Below are 14318 nucleotides of genomic sequence, written 5' to 3'. Positions count from 1 at the left end.
TTAACTCGTTCCAATAGTCTGTGTGAGACCTGTTTCCTCTCGTGCCCTGTTCCACTGGGTCCACCGTCCAAGGTGCCGGAAACTGTCTCCCAGTTTGCAGCTCGTAGGGCGTAAAACCTGTGGACTGATTAACAGAACATCTTATGGTCATCAAAGCAATCGGCAGGGCCGCGACCCAATTGAGCCCTGTTTGCGCGCAGATTTTAGCTAATTTATTTTTCAAATTTAGATTCATCCTTTCAACTTTCCCTTGGGATTGAGGATGATACACTGTCCCAAATTTGTGCTGAACTCCCAACATTTTTTCCACCTTTGCCAAATCTTGATTTTTAAAATGGGTTCCATTATCTGATCTAATTCTTTTGGGGAACCCATGTCGAGGAATGTAATGATTGATTAAACATTTGATCACAGTCCTCGCATCTTCCTTTTTAGTCACCCATGCCTCTGGCCAGCCGGTCAGTACATCTACACACACCAACAAATATCGAAGACCACCAGGGCCTGAATCAATCATATCAGTGAAATCAATGACAATCTCCTCTCCCGGCCTCTCAGGCATCCGGAACTTACCCAATTCTGGTTTGATCACTGGCTTGGGATTGTGTGCTCCGCAGATTAAACACATTCTGGCCTTCTCCCTTATCATTTCTCTGAGCTTAGGGTGCCACCAATGACACAGATTTCTCTCCATCTGTGCTATCCCCACGTGTCCAAGCCCGTGGGCCTCGCTCACCTTCTGTTTCGCCATTTTTGCTGTTAACACGGGACGCCCGTCTGGCCCCCTCCACAAGCTTCTGTCCTGCCAGGCTCCCTTGTTTTTCCACACCCCCTTTTCCTCTGGGGATGCCTCCTCCTGGGCCTGTTTGACCTCCTCCGTTAGGTTAATTGGCCCTTCCTCTTCTGCAATTACCTGTATCATTTGTCTCTGTCCTTTGTAGCCTGCTCCCTCCTTTGCGGCTTCATCCGCTTTCTGGTTTCCTTTTGCCACCATGCTGGTTCCTTGTGAGTGCCCTTTGCATTTTATGATACTCACCTCCCTTGGATCACCCAAGGCCTCCTCCAGTTCCTCCATTTCCTTCTTGTGGCAAATAGGTGCGTTGGTTGCTGTTCTGAATCCTGCTCTTTTCCACTGAGGCAGCGCCACATGAGCTGCTCCAAATGCATACGCTGAGTCAGTATAGATGTTCACTCTCATGTCCTTAGCTAACCTCAAAGCTCGAGCTAGGGCTATCACTTCAGCTCTTTGGGCCGACTGCTGTCCCTCAATCCTTCTTGCTTCTTTGACCTGATACTCACTTCCTACTCTGCAGACCACCGCATACCCTGTTTTTAGTCCTACCTCATCTCTGTGGCAACATCCATCTGTGAACCAATCCTCAGCTCCAGGTATAGGTTCTGCCTTCAGGTCCTCTCAAATTTTTTCTTCAACCTGTGCTCTTTTGACGCAGTCATGTGGTTCCCCTGCTCCCATTAAATCTGCCATGTTAGTTCCTTCATGTGTGAATGTCAAATTTGGGGCCTCCAAAACTTTGCTCAATTTCTGTTGCGCCCGTGGTGTCATACTAAATGCTTGTGAGTTCACGTACGCCACTATGCTGTGTGTAGTGAGTATTTTTAGTGGATGCCCTCTCACTACATGTGCTGTTTTCTGAATGACTTTGGCGACCCCTGCTGCGTGTTGTGTGCATGTGGGATGCCTTGCTTCTGTTGGATGTAGTTTTATGCTGACATACATGAGAACATCCCTGCTCCCCCCTTTTTTCTGAAACAACACCCCGTTTACAACGGAGTTTGTTTCAGAAATATCCAAATAGAATGGCTCATCATAATTAGGTGTAACCAAATCAGAGGCTCTTGACAAATCCTGTTTTAATGTAATAAACGCGGTTTCAGTGTCAGACGTCCAAGGCAATTCAGCCTTAAGATTTCGAACGCCAACTTGCTTCATTAGGCCCCTTAAAGGGGCAGTTTTACCTACATAGTCAGGAATGAACTTTCTGCTGTAACCTGTCAAACCAAGGAAAGAAAGCATCTCTCTCACTGTTCGCAGTTTTGGGTGTGTCAGAATTTGGTCTCTGTGTGTGTTCATTAAACCCACTGATTTGTGTGCAATTACCTGGCCCAAAAATGGTACCTCAGGTCGAACCAATCGCAACTTTTCTTTACTCACTTTGAAGCCACAGTCTGCCAATCTATTCAACACGACGAGTGAGGCTGCCGCACAATCCGCTGCTGACGGGGCTGCAATGAGAAGATCATCGACATATTGAATCAATGTACATCCATGTCAAATTACATGTTGACAGGGTGTCTTTGAGCACCTGATTGAAAATGCCAGGAGAAAGTGCAAAACCTTGTGGTAAACGTGTGTATCTGAATTTTTTACCTCTGTATGTGAATGAGAAAATGTCTCTGACTGACTCATGCAGTGGAAGACAAAAGAATGCATTTGTAAGATCAATACAGGTGAACCACTTTTGGTCACACGTGATAGCTGATAGTGCAGTGTAGGGGTTTGGAACAGGCACAGTATTAGTATGCAGTATGGCATTAATGGCTCGCAAATCATGTGCCATACGATACTTTCCTGTCCCAGGTTTCTCCATCGGTAGAATTGGTGTGTTCCAATGTGAGTGAGATGGCTCTAACACTCCGACATTTAACAGGCCTTCAATTGTTTCTGCGATTCCCTCTTCTGCATCAGGTTTATGTTTATACTGCGGTCTGTTAACTGGTGTGTGTGATTTCAGCTGGAACAGGACAGGCGAACAGGTGGCCAGGCCAACGTCTGTGGGCCCTTTGGACCACAGACTGTCAGGCAGTTTTGACAGTTCAGCAACTGCATCAGGATGGTCTGCTCTCTCTCTTCCATGTGTTTCTGAGATTTCTTGATGTTCAAGGCTCACTGCATCATTAGACATACAAGTTATCCGATAGGTCTTGCATAGATTTGGAATTTGGGTGCTGTGCCACCATGCGTCGTCCAGCGCCCGCCTGACCATTGGTCCCAGATCACATGCTCCATGACCTTCATGGACCGCCAATGTAATGTGAGGGGCCGAATTTTCTCCCACATTATACCAAGGCAGTTGCTCATCAGTTAATTTTACAGCCGCGGCTACACCTTCTGGCCCAATGTAAATGTTATTTGTTTGCACATTCCAGATCTGACCCTCAAGATCAGACTGGAATAATTCACGATAGGTGTCATCATTTTCCCTGTCATAAAAAAGAGTGACGTGGTGTGGATCGTGGTGGGGAGTAGACTGCCAAGCTCATTATTCAGGGTCTCCCCAGCTGGAATTGACTTAGAATGCCTTCCTCCAGCAGCCTCCCCCAGTAAATGTCGGCTTTGGCTTGTTCACAGTTCTGAAGCAGATACTGAGTCTTTGAGTGTGTTCCCAGGCACGAGAAATGCTGTCCTCCTGGCAGAGTAATAGACAGTCCATCTGCAGAGCACATGATAGTAGCTCCCAGCTTCACGAGCAGGTCCCTGCCCATGAGATTCACTGGCACTTGAGGTGACACCACATATTGGTGTTTCACAGTTTGCTTTCCCAGCTTTGTCACGGCTGGATCGGTCAATGGCAGAGTCATTGGGACCCCGGAAAAACCCACCACATTAACTGTGTGATAGGAAAGTGTGGCACAGTCTGGTGTTGCACTCAATGTGGAATATGTTGCTCCAGTGTCCACTAGAAAGGGCAATTCTGTCCCTTCCACGGTCATTGACAGCATAGGGTCTGCCATCCCCATGCTGTTTGGTCTCTCCGGGCTCCCTCAGTACTGCTCCTGCTCCTAGCCCCAGTCAGCCACTGGGTACTGAGCGACTGGCGCTGCACTTGGGTTTGGGGCTTGGTGTGCTCCCCTGTACCCATTTCTCCCTCTTGGAGCTCTACGTGCCTGGGATCGGTAGCCTCGCCTTGGATAACTTTGAATAAATTCTGGACACTCTCTACTCCAGTGTCCCTCTGCTCCACATCTCCAACAGGCATTCCAAGGCATGTTGCTGGGATTCCCTGTTCCACGAGCTCTTTGCACTCCCCTCACTGATTCACCACGCCCTCTTTGCGGACCACCGGTCCCCCAATTCCCTATGGGTTGACGCTGCCTTGGTGCATTGACGGGCCACCTGTCATCAGGGCACAGACCCGGGTCTCCCTCTGGCCATTCAGGCATGGGACCAGGCTGCGGCCCAGCTATCATTATTTTCTTTGTGTTCTCCTTTTCCTCCTTCTTTTTCTCTCCAGCTTTGTTTTTTGCTTCTGCCACCTGCAATTTTAGCAACCACGCTTGCGCTTCTTCCAACTCTTTTTTCTGTTTGTTCGCCGTATCCTGTTCCTGCTGCAACCGGTGGGTTACATGTCTTTCCCACTGCACAGAGTCTGCTACGGCAAAATCTGGATTTTTTTCTAAGTCTGCTTTTACTTGATTGGGCAGCCCTGCCAGCACCGCAGAACGGAACCACGCCCGATGCTTGCCTTCGTTACCTGGATGGATACCTGTTTCTGACAACCACTGCTCTTTGGCTTTTGCTAAAAACTCCCTAGGTGTATGTTGGGGGTCCCAAATTATTTTAGGTATAGCTCTAATATTAGGGGTTGGGTACTTCTCACGAACTGCGTCAGATAAGGCACATTGCACTTCATGGTATGGCAGATCATTTGCATACTGGGTTGTGTGGGCTATAGCCTCTACATCGGCTAGCCCACCACCGAGCATACAGTGGTCGGCAATAGTGCGGAAATCGCCAATGGCAAGTTCCTGGCCTTTGGTCAATCTACTTAGTGTTCTTAACCAACTCGCTCCTCCCTCAGTTATAGGTGGAAGTCGTTTAACCAATGCTTCCAAATCTCTTATTTTATATGGGCGATACAGTGGTTCGTTTTTTGGGCCTGCTATTAAAGGGAGATTATAACTAGGGCCAGCAGCTCCTGGCTCTAAGGCCACTTTTTTATAGCGGGTCAAATATCCCTTTCCTTTTGAGCTTTGAAACATGGGCCTTCTTATTTCTATTCTTCCACGTCTCGATCTCAAATTTCTGCCTACATCTGGCTCTGACTCAACTACTCTGTCTTTTTCCTCCTCATCATTCTCTTCTTCTGATGAAGTCGCACCATCTTCATTCTCCTCCTCTGACATAGCTTTGCTCAGTTTTTTCTTAACGTCATTTAGCGTTTTTATTACTTCCATTAGTGCATTTGGGTTTTCATGCATCCGACCATAGACTTCTCCTCTCCAGCTTCCGTCCTTGGCCGTTGTGTCAGGTCTCTCTGACCTACTGGTTTGGGCCTGCCCTTCTCTTGCTGGTGTTGGCAACTCCTGAAACGTTGACCGTTCACTTCCATCCTCAGGTGACATTGTATCCTCCATTTTAGGGGTCTGTTCTGTCTGTCCACTGTGACTTGGCTGTTCCTCCATTAATACTTCTGGGCCTGACATTTTTTCTTTGCAAAGTGAGCGGGGAGGCGAGGTTGAGCCTTCATCTGCAGCTGAGGCTATCATTCTCCCTCCCCCACTTTGGGGCTGACATTTAACTGTCATTGACCCTTCTTTGGGGCGAACTATAGGTGGGCTGGTTTATTTAACGTCCGCTATTCCTCCAAGGACCACTCCAGTTTGTCCATCTGGGCCATGAACTTGTCCCCCACCAAGAGTCATCACAGGCATGATGTATGATTGTGGTGGGGCACTAGGTGTTACTGCGGCCCAAGGATATAATTTTGGTGTGTGATATCTGTTAGCATCTTCTGGCTTTGACATTAAATCCTTCATTTGGCTCTTTATCTTTTTATTTTCCTCCTTCAGCTGTTTCAATGACTCCATTACATTTCCCATGTCTCCTATTTCCTCCATGACATCCTCCATCATCCAGGATGATGCTCCATTCCACAAGAACAGCCATTTACAGCACTTTGCATGGGTTTCCTTTAGATTCTTGATTTCTTTTTTGGCTTTCCAGTTAACTGAATGTCCCTCTGCTTCCTTTTCCAGTTGTTCCAATTTCTGCTCACATCTCTCTCCTTCCGTTTTAAACACAATGTTTAGGGCTATCTTCTCCTCCAGCCCTTTCTGTTGGGAGGCAATAATTTTCCTTACCTCCTCATCCATCGTTTCGCATTCTTTCTCCGCTATTTTTGATAATCCAGGGAAAGCCAAGCGAATGGCTTTTTTTAGCTGTTGCAGCTGCTCCTTCAGAGGCCTAAATCCCCTAGACCCACTAGATGTCGCACTGGAGCTGTTGGCCATTTTCCTGAAACACAGGCTTACCTCCCTCTCAGTGACGTTACTCGACTCCTCCTCCTGGGTCACCCCGCTACGTCTCCTTGAGAGTTCTCAGAATTAGTCTCACCACTCCAACGGTCACAGTCTCCTCCTGACCTGCTCGGTGACACACACAGTTAACCCAGTGCGTCAGAGATTTGACCGTGGTTTTATTAATGTTCACACTCAATCATAATGTTTCACTCTCCCATTTAATTTAATAAAACCAAACGCATTGCGTGCTGTACTTTGTGCATGCTACAGCCACACAGTTTAACACATTCACACCGCACCAAGTCGCCACAAAACCTGCGTCAAGGCGCTATCAACATCAGATAATGATAAATAAACACCATGCTATTTTAACAGGTGGGAGAGTGATGAACCAGTCTAACCCAAACTCCTCAAGAGTTCACCATTTCACTTATTTTGCTTCAACACTGAACAATCAAACTCTGCTTAGTCTCATTTATTCCAGACACCGTTAACCATTTCAAGCACACAGTCACAAACAATTAATGTCAGCCACACAATTTCAAAAACACAATTGTCTCCTTCTAAGTCATTTATTACTTCGGGATGTCTCCACAAATAACTCCACAAGTTTTAAGAAAGCATACTAAAGTCAGTACCGGTTTCTACCGCTTCTATCATGCAGAGAACAAACACAGCCGCCTCTGTGACTTCATACTCCGGGTCGTCCGCCTGTGAGGCTAGTTCAATCACCCCTTTAAATAAAAATAAACAACGATTGATATATTCATCTAAGTCATCCAGCTCTATTTCTGAACTTACTGACACCTCATAAGGGGCATCTCCCTCCTCTGTCTGTGCGTAACAGTCACAGTTCACCTCCAGAAGCCCCTCTATCTCTGTAATTTCAATGTGACAAGACGCTGATCGCAACATTATTAGGTTTTTATGTAACTGTATATGAACGGGAATGTATCAATATTAAGTGGGATTTTTCTTTAAAGTGTGTGTGTAAATGTAAATCAATTTCTCACTTTTCAGAAGTCCACTTTATTGCGTGCTCATAGATTTACTTCTGTTAAAGTTATTCAGCAAATGTATTTTTTATTTGTTTATTTATTTGTTCCTTATTGATTATGTCACGCTTATTAGTGGCTCATATGTGCTTAAAACTTATGTCTGGACTTGAACACAGAGGTAGAGCATCATTCCATCCTTTTTAGGGTGACAAACTCCACTTTCTCTGTATCAAGACAGCTCATAACCTTTTAACAATTTTACCTGAAGGTATTATTGATTAAAATTCTCCTAGGGAATAAGTGTCTGGTTTTCTAAATACACTTAGATTTTGTCTCAGATTAGTTCGCAACAATTTGATCCGAATTGTAAACACTCACCTACCCTCAGCATACACTACAATAACTCAGACTTAAATTCACTATACCTTATATTATCACCAAAAAAGCAACTGGGTTCATCAAGCATATTTGTCTGTGGTTTCAGGCTGAAAGAAAAAGACGCTCACACTCTTATAAAATCATATATAACTTGCTTGAATCAAAAGCATTTTGAACTTTCCAATTTTCAGCCATGCAGCCCAAGAGAAATATGCCAACCACAGTCATTAATCATATATTCACAGCAATAATTCAAAACTCATTTATATTATCATGATAAACAAAACCAGCATGTTATTTACAGGGCTTTAACAATACTTGCAAATCATAATTATAACACTCAATCACACGCTAAACAAGAAATGAACATCCTCTGTGCGCTTCACAGCAGCCACCTCATTTGCATGTTCACACACAGTCTAAAAATAGCTTGCAGCACTGCAGCGCGCTGTCGTCACACACAGCCTCGTTTCACACTCAACTCTCTATCTTATTTTACAAGGACGTCTTATATTTACAATCACTCTCAGGCCTGAAAGTTTTAGCGCCTAACAATTTTGACAAATTTAAGATAACGGGTCCAACCGAAGAAAGTCCAACTTTTTTGTACTCAATTAACCAGTATCAGACTCTAACTGTATCTGGCCTCATCTCTAAAATCCCTAACTCAATTTAGAGTGTCCAAAAAAGCGCAGATACCGTTCAACACGGTAAGTGGTGCAACCACTAGTTATTCTGGAGTGCCCCAAGTTCCACAGTGACCAACTGACTATACCTCAAAGAGGACAAGGCCTAGGCGTCCCCGGCCTTGGCAAGCGTTACCTCTGAGCACTGCGCTTCTTAGCGATATATGATCGCCGTTCTCACAAAATTTATAATACTTTTAAACAACAGACAACACCCAAAAACAAGAGTATGACTGAGGCAGATGCAACGTTATGGACACTGGAGACTCTAACTCGCAAAATGACCAACACAGATGCAATCCTTAGACCAATGGAGACTCTAACACACAAAATGACCAATTCCCTATCAAACTACCTGGGACTCAAACCCAGTATTATTTTCCTTTCTCTTCGGACTCAAACCCAGTATTATTTTCCTTTATCTTGGGACTTGAACCCAGTATTATAACTTATAAGCTTTCATCATTTTCATCAAAATCAAAACAGGCCTTCACCAGCAATTTCAGTGAGTAGACTTTTATACAGTCCAATTTGGCACAGTTTGGATTGACATTCAACAGGTTGTGCCTTACCTTTAGATGTGCCGGCTTGCCCACTCACGTCAGACCGCTGGCTCGTGCCTGCCCGTTCGACCACCTCGGACCGTCCAAACCTCCAAAACTTCCTCCCCAATACCACAGGACGAGCCCCCAAAACTGTTACGGATTCAAATATTGAGGATGGATACAGGAGGAAAACCAAAAATAACCACACTGGTCCGGCCGGGTCAAGTCAAACGATGATTTAATGAACACACGCGAGGGAGATGGACACCATACAGCAGACAGCATCAAATCTCGCTTCAGACACCACACAACCATTGTTTTATGAAAATCAGGGTATTAGAACGCCCCCTCATGCGTACAGGTGGTACAATACAGTCAATATTGACAACTTTAGACACAGCAAAGGAACATTCTCTTCGTCTCGAGGACAGACACTGGCTCCCACTCATCTCCTTAGAGCCAACTGTCCCTTATGGAGACACAACATTACAGCTGCAAGGTTTTTGCAAATTATCAAGTTGACCTGTGTATAATACGCTGAATCAGGCATGCAATATTAAATGAATGTTGGTTTAATTAACTACCACTACTTAAAAACTTAATGAAAAGATATAACTAGATAAAAAATCACAAAGAATCACATGATATCAGTGTTATGTAAGCGCGTGCAACCTCTTGGGCCCAAAGTCATCCCACACCATGGATCAGCCAGTCATAACGCCGACTGAAGTTTTTGACCTTTATTAACTCGGGCACAACTCTATAATGAGCAACAAACTGCAATGTGTATAAGGTGATCATGTTTACACCTGCAATGAGAGATAATATGATTATTCTGACACCTGTAAGTAGAAGATTAACACCAGGTTATAGCAATCACTGTAATACAAATGTTAATGTAATGTCAATAGCTTCAATCAATGTTTAATGCAATGCTTGTTAAATGATTCTGATATAATATTGATGCTGATGCTAAAATAAAAATAAAACACCCCCTTCTCACCCGACACTCCCTAGACTGGGGTGTAACAATAACCTAAAAACTTGACTGGTTGGTGTTCTAATTTGAGCCCTGCTATCTAAAAGTCACCATATTTTCATCAATTAACAAAATGCAGTGAATGAACAAAAGAGAAATCAAATAAATACTTGGTGTGAACACCCTTCGAATCAGTATGAATTCTTCTAAGTGCACTTGCACACAGTTTTTGAAGGAAGTCTGCTGGTAAGTTGTTCCAAACATTTTGGAGAACTAAGCACAGATCCTCTGGATGCAGGACAATTCAAATTCACTGAATCATCATTTGAATAGAGACAAATACAGTCTTACTGCTCAATTGCAACTGTAGTTAACATGGGAAATTGTTACCTGCAGAAAAAAAGTATTGCTGCAAGAAGAACAGAGTGTAATCAGTGTTTATTAGTCATGTCCTTTGGTGTATTGCAGTCCTTAGGATGAAGTTTTACTTCAGTGCAGTTCAGTAATGCATGGAGGGAATTTTATTATAGTCACAGAGATCCATAACAGAGAGGAGCCTCCACTTATCCTTCCCAGGGTCGCGGGGGGTGTTGGAGCTTATCCCAGGTGTCATAGGGCGTGAGGTGGGGTACAGCCTAGACTAGGGCTGTTCAATATAACGATATATATCGGATGACGATATAAAAACATCTATCGTTTCATTTTACGCTATCGTTTGTTTCGTGGTGGCGCAAAATAAACTGTTAACGGCAATATTTTTTAATCGTTTTGATGGTCACTGTAGTGGCTATATTAATTTCTTAAAGTTATCTCTTTCTCTTATATTTTATATAACCACACTACGGACGGACAAGCGCCTGTTTTTATGCATTGTGGGTAGCAACAACGACGGTAACAGCAGCGTGTGTCCGTTTGTTTCACTTAAACCTTTCAGAATAAAGCTCAAGATCCAGGTGCTAAAAAATAAACCTTAGACTCAAACGTTAGAACAGGCTTTTTCCCGCAGCACGCCGTGTAATAAATACTCACAAAGAAAATGGCGGCTCTTACAACTTATGTCTAAAAAAGAATTTTAAAAGGAATCCTAAAAGAAATGTGCAGCAGGTGAAGTGAAACTAAAATAGGGGAAATGTGCTCAAACTTTGGAGGTGCAGCATTTTGAATCTTCTGTAGATGTATGAAGCACTGACCCATATATAAAGTGCATTACAGTAATCCAATCGAGTGCTAGATAACCTTCTAAAAGTGCCTCTGTGAAAGAATTGGCTTCCTTTTAGCCAGCTGCCTCAACTGAAAGATGCTTGATTTTACCACTGCCTTAAGCTAACTGTCAAGCAATGCTGTGTTTTCTCAGTATAGATCCAAGAGAGAGCAGATACAAAGAAAAGAGGAGGGGGCCTAGAACTGAGCTCTGTGGAACACCACACAAGAGAGGAGTGGAGGACAACACATGGTCACAGAGACTGACACAAAATGTTTGCCCCGCCAAGTAGGACCTGAACCACTCAAGTGCTGTGCCCACCCAGTGCTCCAAATGACAGAGTAAAATGCATGATCCACGGTATCAAATGCAACTGTCAACTCTAAAAGCACAAGAACAACACAGTTCCCAGCATCAGTAGCTAAAAATATGTCATTAAAAACTTTTAAACGGGCTGATTCAGTGCTATGAGAGAGTTTAAAACCAGATTGGAAAACGTGTAAAATATTTTGCTTTTTCAGGAAGGTCATTCATTGACTGTCAACTGTCTTTTCAAGAATTTTGGAAAGAAACGGTAGTTAGAAGAAAGGCCTGTAATTTCGTAGGAATTGTAGGATCAAGAACAGGTTTTTTTAAACCTGTTTGACTACAGTATGTAAAAAAATTTGGGGGCTACATCTGACATCAAACTATAGTTTACCAGCTTGAGAACCAAAGGTCCAACTGTAGGTAACACCTCTTATGAGAGTTCAAGAGAGACAGCATCATTTGTAAATTTTTAAAGTGAAAAAAACTTTCTCAGGCTGCAGAGAAGGGCTTGATAGAGTCAGTATGTGGTGCACTGAGAACAGAGTTAATAGTTTTAAATAAAACATGCAAGTTGTTACAGTTTCACAGAATAATGTCAGATGAGTGGATTTTTTTTTTATATTGACGCTAACAGTCCTTTAGCATCTGTAATGTCACTTGTAAATTGTCCTTTTTCCACGTGTGCTCAGCTCGGCAGCACTCGTGTCTGACAGCTCGGGTCGTGTCGTTCAGCCAGGGCTCAGATTTAGTTTTAGAATGCCTGGATTTTAATGGAGCCATGTGCAAAGCAGTCCAAAGATGTCTGGCAGGTGGAATAAAACCATGAGCTCAGTTCTGTGGTCTGGCTGCATTAAAAATCTGGGATTTTACAGTTCTGGTTAAAACTGTTGAAAACTGCTCAGCAAGGGAGGAGTTAAAAACTCGACAGCGCCGAGCAGCAGCGTGAGGTTTAACTGAGGTACAGGCAAGAGGAACTTCAAACATCACAGGACTGTGGTCAGAAAACACAGCATCACAAATCTCTTCATTAAAAAACAAAACAAAACAAAACAAAAAACAAAACATGAGATAAAACAAGATCAAGTGTGTGTCCACATTCATTTGTGGGACAGGTCACACATTGCACCACATTAAAAGAATCAATAAGGCTTTAAAAGCCCTTTGCCATGGGCATATCAGGACAACACACATGAATATTAACACGATAAGAACACAATCATATTTTGGCATGTATTCAGCCAAGATGTCAGCAAAGTCCTTCACAAAGTACTTATTGTATTATGTATTTAATTTCATATGTTATAGAAGTGACAGATTTATAAAGCGAGGCAAATTATTGTGATGTCACAATTGCAGGATGATCTACTAACAGTGTGCTTTAATCTCTCTATGAAGAAGCCACTCCAGTTCAGTAAAAATCTGCTTGAGAGCAGCTGTGAACAGCTGACTCTTCCATGTGCTAAAGAACAGAAAACATTATTTCCCATCAGACCATGAGCAACAGTCAGGCATGTAACACAGTAACACTTTTATTTTTTACATATTCAGCAGAGAGAGTTAGCTGTGTGCACTATTAAAAAATAAGAAGCGTAATTCATTTCAGCTTCATATAAACTGTATTATGGAGGAAAAATAAGTGGGGCTCGCCTCAAAACACAGCTTGAGGACTGACTGGAGAGTTTTAGGACAGTCTCTTCAGTAAATCTAGCAGCTCTTTAACATCAAAAGACGTGTTTGAGCTGCTGCAGATGTTAGTAAATCTGACCCTAACTGTTCCTTCTTCTTTAAAATTCAAACTTAATAATGAAGCAATATTTTTAACAGGCTGTTCTCGTTTATATGACCTCCATAAAACAACAGGGTAGGAACACACTGTGACGAAATAAGATGTTTGTTTTGTAGTCCATCTTCAACACAATGTGGTTTCAACAGGCGGACATCCGGTGTCACGTTGTTACAGAGAGACGAGTGTAAGGCTGTTCCAATTGTCAGCACAGCTCCTCTCTTTTCCTGACTTCTCAGCAGTTGTTCTCCCCACGATGACGTTTTCATCGAGGCCAAGGAAAAGAGTTTAACAAAAGGAGATTGGCGCTACTTTTGAAATAACACTCCACGGGGTTACGTTGTGCAGGTGAGTCACGTGACCGCACAGCAACAAATCACAACGGAGCCGGGTAAAGGGGGAGGAGCAAAGTGTGTGTGCAGGGGAGGAGAGGTGTCGAGTAGAGAGAGCTGCTTTTTCATGAAACGGGAGTAAAGTAGTAAACTTACAGGAACATATACCACTACCAACGTTTGGATCGATATCTGCATCGATCTGCACACCCTTGTCTCCTGGATCGTAGCTGAGATCAGCGTAACCACGTGGGTCTCTGCTCCCTGATCTGTTTCTTAAGACTTCCAGCTTCATCACGGAGTTTCTCTCGGTTTGTGGGCTCATCTAAAGGTAAGCATCGAGCTAACTTTAATGTGGGTTCAGTTAATGCTGAGTTTAGCTCTGTTGAGAATAATAGATTGCTTGGTAGACATTGGAGTTAGACAGACTGTAGAGTTTGTGATTGCAACATCATAATATGGCGGTTGCTGGGGGGAAAGAATACATAAAGAAAAATAGTCTTGGAATATAAACAAAAGGATGGGGTGCAGGGCAGGAGAACAACCAACCCCCACCCCCAGGACATGGAGCCACAGGTACAAGCGTCGGGGAGCGCAACCCCAGGGTGAGAGTAGTGGAAGCTTGCTGAGAAGGGGGCCAAAGGGCTTTGGAGCGTGATGTCACAGGGGTGGGCGTGGAAAAGATTTTGGCCTGATGCGCCATTTTCCGGGGCAAAGCTCAAGTATGGGCTCAAAATGTGGTCATAAATATGTCTGTGAAGGTTCTCAGTCATCCAGGTCATCGTAGTCAAAGGAGCTTGCAAAGAAAAGCGTCTGGACTTCTTTAAGTTACTTGAAGACGTTTCA

At 43.6% G+C, this 14318-nt stretch overlaps 2 protein-coding genes across 2 annotated transcripts in view; both read left to right on the top strand.

Annotated features, from left to right (window-relative positions):
- The first annotated feature begins 13671 nt into the window (after positions 1-13671).
- Positions 13672-14318, top strand: part of LOC146521310 (uncharacterized) — a 126546-nt gene continuing 125899 nt past the window's right edge. Inside the window, exon 1 of the mRNA XM_085155021.1 lies at positions 13672-13803. The gene's annotated coding sequence lies outside the window, so the exon portion shown is untranslated. The remainder of the gene's footprint in view (positions 13804-14318) is intronic.
- LOC146521311 (uncharacterized) overlaps positions 13762-14318 on the top strand; it is a 113087-nt gene continuing 112530 nt past the window's right edge. Inside the window, exon 1 of the mRNA XM_085155075.1 lies at positions 13762-13803. The gene's annotated coding sequence lies outside the window, so the exon portion shown is untranslated. The remainder of the gene's footprint in view (positions 13804-14318) is intronic.

This window comes from Neolamprologus multifasciatus, chromosome 3 (assembly GCF_963576455.1).
Source record: "Neolamprologus multifasciatus chromosome 3, fNeoMul1.2, whole genome shotgun sequence".
Taxonomy (NCBI): domain Eukaryota; kingdom Metazoa; phylum Chordata; class Actinopteri; order Cichliformes; family Cichlidae; genus Neolamprologus; species Neolamprologus multifasciatus.
This window is presented reverse-complemented; position numbering and strand designations above follow the sequence as displayed.